Source organism: Fulmarus glacialis, unplaced genomic scaffold (assembly GCF_000690835.1).
Source record: "Fulmarus glacialis isolate BGI_N327 unplaced genomic scaffold, ASM69083v1 scaffold28630, whole genome shotgun sequence".
In the NCBI taxonomy this organism is placed as follows: Eukaryota; Metazoa; Chordata; class Aves; order Procellariiformes; family Procellariidae; genus Fulmarus; species Fulmarus glacialis.
Window position 1 is genome coordinate 14,502 of NW_009188823.1, and position 5,994 is coordinate 20,495.

Here is a 5,994-nt window from a genome sequence, read left to right on the forward strand (position 1 = left end):
GGTGGAGAGGGGCGTGGAGGAGGGGAGAAGAGGAGAGGAGAGGAGACCTGGGCCAGCTGCTGTCTGTGGAAACAGATGGAGGAGGTAAAAGGCTTTCCTGAAGTGCATTGTCTGGCAGAAAAGAAAGACAAAGCACACGGGAGGGAGGAGGCAGAAATGGGAGGAAAGAGGGGCAGGGAGGATGACGGAGAAGGGGAGCAGACAGCCTAGTGCCAGAGACCATGATGGGGGCACACAGATGATGTGTGGGGATCAGGTCCCCCACGCCTCAGCTCGATGAAGGGTTGCTGAGGACTGCCACTTACTGCATGCGTGTCCGCACCGCGCTTTTGTAGCGCACGGCGGGTGGGAGGCCGTTGCTGCTAACTTTGCTCTCTGACGGTGAAGCAGTCCTGCGGCAGCAGGAGGTCGCTTGGGCTGTCTGGTGCTCGCTGAGGGTGAAGGGCAGGTACAGCCGCCTTTCCCAGAGGGCTCGCTGGGTGCTAACGGGGGTGTGGGTCTGAGCCAATGGTCCTTCTCTTCTGCTTTTTTTTTCTTGGTTTCCACAGAGAAATAATAACTCCTGACAGGTAACAAGGAGCAGGGGTGAAAGCTCAGCTCAGACGTTTTTCTTCCATCATATTAACGTGTTTCTATTTCTTCACTGGTTTGTTTGTGTCTTGGTATTGGAAACTTAGAGACGGCTGCTAAACAGAGCTACCTGTGTACTTAACTTTGATACTGTAATGACTAAGCATGAATTCCATATGAAAACCAAACTTACTTTCTATACATCACTACTGTATAGCTTGAGAGAAAGCAGCGATGGCGATGGCCCAGTGTGACGGCCTTGCCTCCTGCAGGAACTACGCCTGATCCATACCAGATGTTCTCTGCAGGGGATTCTTGGATGCTTTCTACACTCCAGTCACAAATGTCCTAAGTAACAGAGCCTTCCCACTTCCCATGGGACAAGAGGCCAGCTTTCCCAAGGAAGGCATTTTTTAGGACTTCTTGATAACAGCTACTTAAAATTTTGCTGTCTTGTTATGTTCAGATACATTTTCCTTGGGTCATCCTAGCTAATATTTGTCCTCCTTTGTTATCTATACCCTACAGCTACCTCCGGATGGGAATCACAACTCCACCTGGCTGTTTCAGGGGGCTGTGAATGCTGGAGCAAATTCCCTGCTGCCTGTGGAGTCGTTACTCCTCCTTTCTTCATCTTTCTATCTGTATGTTTCTTTCCTCTCCCTCCCCCTTCTACATTAGCTTGAAATGCTTAACAGTTTCTCAACCTCTGTCCTCAAAATGCCTAGAACTGAACGCAGCTTTCTGGATGGGGATGCAACAGTGTTAAGTTCCTCTCAGGTTTCTCATAATATAGCTCCTTGTGGTACTATTTCTGTATAGGCAGCTTTAGCCCAAAATTGCTTCATTTGCTGACCATATTTCATTCCAGTTTCATTGCTGACTTGCTTTCCCCTTGCTCTTGTCTGGGACTGGTTCTTACCAGATCTTCTCCTACCATAAAATTTGTGTTTGAAAGGACTGTTCCCTGTTGCCTCCCTCTGCGTGTTCCTCATCCCAACTGTCTGTATGTGACCTGGCCATGTACTGACATTTTCAAGACTGTTTGTGCTGCATCTCCACTGTCCCCTTTCTTGTTATTGAAGTTCACTATCACAGGCTGGAATAACACACTGGCTTGGAGATCAGGATTATTACTAATTCATTAGTTCCCAGTGATGTCTTTACAAAGTGCTTAGCATGGAAAGACCTTGATCCCAGTGAGGTAACATTGCAGTTGCTAAAGCTAGATCTAACACTAGTTGTTGTTTCCCATGTGGTCGGCCTGCTGTTATTTTTCTTCCTTTGCTTTCTGACCTGCAGCCAGCTCCCCTGGGGCAGACAGATGCAAGCTTACTATGACCGTGACAGCAGCTGCCTGGATGGTAAGGTAGCTGTCTGGGGTACAGGTTCAAGCTGACTTGTATCCAGCTAGCTTGTGGGAGGAGCAGATGAGCTTGCTTTCTCCTTGTGCCTAGAGAAACCAATGTGGCATTTTGATAAAGCAATATGAGTTTGTGCCTCAGGTCACTTGTGGGGCAGAAACCTCTGTACGGCTGAGGAACTGGCCCTGTCTTCCATTTGTCTATAATCTGCTGTGCCTCTCTTGATCCTCTGTAAGCCTGCATAGATCACACTTCCAAGGGATGTGTGCTAACAGCCTACATTGGAGGGGGTGTTAACAGTCCTGGGATTTCCATCTTACTCCTTCTGATGTCGTAACCAGATGTGAGGGAAAACAAAACACAGGTTTTTGAGTTCTTCTTATGGGTCTTCTCCTAATAACATAAGCTACAGATTCTCTCACTGATTTTATTCCTGGTTACCTACTCTGTCACCTGTGGTTACCTGGCCATTGTGGTGGTAGCCTGGAGCAGCCCTTGCTCCCACATTTTCATGTGTTTCTTTCCAAGCTCTCTTTCTTCCTGGATGGTTGTGCTGCTTCAGCCACTGTCTCCCAGATGGAGCGAGGCCTCTTGTAAGGGAAAAAGTTCAGATTGCTCAGTGGATGCCCCTTGTAGATAGTTTGTGCCTTGTGTGGATGCTTTTCTTCAGTATTGTGACAGGCTTGGAGCTCCTGCAAGTACTCCTTGGCCATCTGCCATACCCCGTCTGGCATGGTCAGCAGGGCAGAGCCAGGTGTGTTGCTTTGGCAGACAGCTCACAGAGCAGGGGCTTCACCTCATTGCTGCTCCACGCTCTCCGTGTTCTTGAGGGCATCTTTCCTTCATATGCACTTTTCCTGTGCTCACCCTGTCCTGACCAAGCTCTCAGGGTACCAGAAGTCTTCTCCACTCCCAGTGCCCCCCTGACTAAAGTCATACTCTTCATGGGTAATGTAGTTCATCGATTTGTGTTGTATCCTTGGTCTGCCCAGCCATCCCGACAGCCTGGTGTATGTTGCATATGTGCTGGTGATTGCTATGCTCAGCCACTTCATTTACAGCCTCAAGAATGTGAGAGGCCGTCAGAAAAATGCTGGAGGTGAGAAAGTGTTTGAAAATGCCTGAAGGCAATAAGCCTTCATGGTGAAAGTTTCACGCAGCAGGGGCAGCAAGGGCCCAAAATCTCACCACAGTTATGCTAAACTTCAAGAAGGGGAACCACATAAAAAGTGAGAGGACTTATTAAAGATAAGCTAAAAGTTGTAACTGATAGAATTCAATCCTTATGTCCCCCCAGCACAGGAGCTTCAGCCATCCCACCCCCTACAGGTGCCATACACCCTGGGAGCCGAAAGCGCTCCCTGCGTTGGGCAGTCAGGACAACCTCTGGAGGTGCAGGTGCCCAACATCAGGGTACTAAGCTGAGCCCAGCTTTAACAACCCTGGCAGCACTACGGGGATTGGGATTAAGATTTCAAAGTTAAGCAGTCCAGTATGAGCAAATGCCAGAGCTGATCACAGTCATAAGCATGTGATACTATGTTTAATTTTAATTGCATGATTTTCTGTTCTTTTTTTTTTTAATCTGTCTAGATTTGAATCACACTGGTGTGGTGATGCTGAAACAGACTGTTGGCTGGAATAACCTGCTCACCCTGAGTGATGCTCAACAAGTCATTCCTGTGAGGCGTTACCTAAATGCTCTCAAAATACATACCCATTGTTTCTCAGACCTTCAAGCTGAGGCCCTGGATCTTACTGTCTGGGTGAGATCAGACTCAGAGAGAGTGAGACCCACTAATGAGTACTTATAGCTGCAACCACAACCAATGACAGTTGTATTTTAAACGCCAAGACATAATGTTAAGCACTCTGAAAAATCAGGTACTGGAGACCTAAAGGTGATGGATACTCCTGACATTAATTTCTCTAACTCTCAGGTTCCCCTATATATAAAATAGAAAAATGCCCCACAAAACACACAGGCATATTGTCAGAGTACATTTGTCAGTCCATACCATATTGATCAATACCACAGGAGAATGTGATAGTGGCTTAATACTGAGTGAAGGGCTGATTTGCAAACTGTTGGAGGATGAGAATCTTGCACTGAGCATCTTCAGATCTCATGAAGAACCCAACTTACAGTGAAGATTTTTATTTTTAAATTAGGATTCCTGAGGTGATTTAGATATATTGGGGGAGGAAAAGCAAGACAAGTGCTTCTCACTTTTCCCAAGGTTCATTCTTCTTTTCTTGCAGAGATTTAGGTTTATTTAACTTTCTCAGTACAGCCAGAAACTGAGGTCAGTGAGGATGGGACTCATATTTGAGGGCACTCTGGGCATGATGTAGAATTTTCCAGGCATCAGCTAAACCCAGTGCTATTGGTGCTATTAAATAGCAGTAACTATGTGAAAGGACATTTCTCTGGCTTTCAAAGTGCTGTTGGGAAAGGATTTGTAAAAATCACCCCCCAAAATGACTCCCGGCTAACTCATATTTGTGTCTCACAGGATAGAGAGCATTCAAAGACAAAAGACTTTCAATTAGATACTCAGTGATGAGATGCAAGAAAAAAGCTCCAAAGATGGCACAAAAGAAAACACTTTCTAAGGCAGACCTGGCAGCACACACCAGTAGGCAGCTGAACCTGACCAACTTGAAACCCCTACGAGTGTTTAGAAAGTTCAGCAATAACAAGAAGCAAAAAGAGATGAGCATTTGCAGCTCTATCTTGCAGTCATAGCAATGAGAAGGAACTAAGTGGCATTCACGTCTCAGTCATCTATTGCTATGGAGTAGAAACATGCTGACACTCAGCTGTATAAAGTATCCCAAAAGACATAACTGGCCAAAAGATTTCGGCCCTAAGGAAATCATGTGCACCATGCCTGGGAGAATACACCAGTCATCACTCAGGGAAAAACTGCTTCTCAGATGATATCACAGTTAGTTTTTATTGCCTATTGTTTGGAGATAAATAGCTGGTTTTCTCTCATGAGGAGTGGTGAGGGGCTTTCAGAGCTTTCCTAAGGAAAGGATTTTAGAATGAAAGGCTAGAAGTCATCTGCCTTTCTCTGGAAATATTTTATAAGCAATTCAGACTACATTCTTAGGATTTTTAAAACATTTTTTATTCATTTTTATTGCTTTTGACTTGTTTTTATAGTAAAAGAACAAAGAATAACATATTACAATGTATATAGACTGAAGTCCTTCAACAAGCTACTTTAACACATTTGCTTTCTTGCACCACAGCCATCTCTTACTGTTTGAAAAATTGAAGTTTCAGGGGTTATAGCTCATTAGAAAAAACACAGGACCTCAGACAAAACAACTGTGGGGATGTTTTAAGACTCCTAAGTCTCAAAATTCCTTACAAGTAAAGGAACAAATGTAATCCCTATTAATGAATAGAAATTACTTTTAAAATAACTAACAAACTGTGTTGACTCAAAACATCTTCTGACACAGCTCATTAGCCAGACGTGAGAGCTGGGGTATGTGTGCATTCCCGTTGGACTCCTCTAGGAAAGAGAATGGAGTAGCTCTCTGATGGGAGCAGGGGTTATGGCAGTCAGGTGTGAAACTACACCAGGACGCTCCTGTTTGCTGAAATGCTTCAGTCCCTGGACTAAGGAGAACTTTGCTTTTACGCCAGTATTTTCTGACAAAGGATCTCACTATCTGTGGACCGCTTTCCCAAGGCCTGGGATGACAAGGGAGCAAAAGGACTAATTCAAAGATTTTCTTCTTGTTCTCCTGCTTAAAAAAGGGAAAACTCATTGATAATAGAGGCAGCCAGCTTGCAGGATCCAAAACTGGATCCAATGGGTCTTTTCCCAGATAGAAGAGGACAGACTGAGAAGGTGGAGTAAGAATCACATGCTACAGGATGGTGTAATGTGAGGGAAAGCACAAGAGCATTGACATAGGAACATTCACATTTAACCACAGAAGGAGAGGGCTAGCACGTGAGCTTGAAAAAAAATGAAATCAGTCCCCTACAGTAAAAGCTAGATAAACTGTCATTTACATAAAGAACACTTAGGGAAAG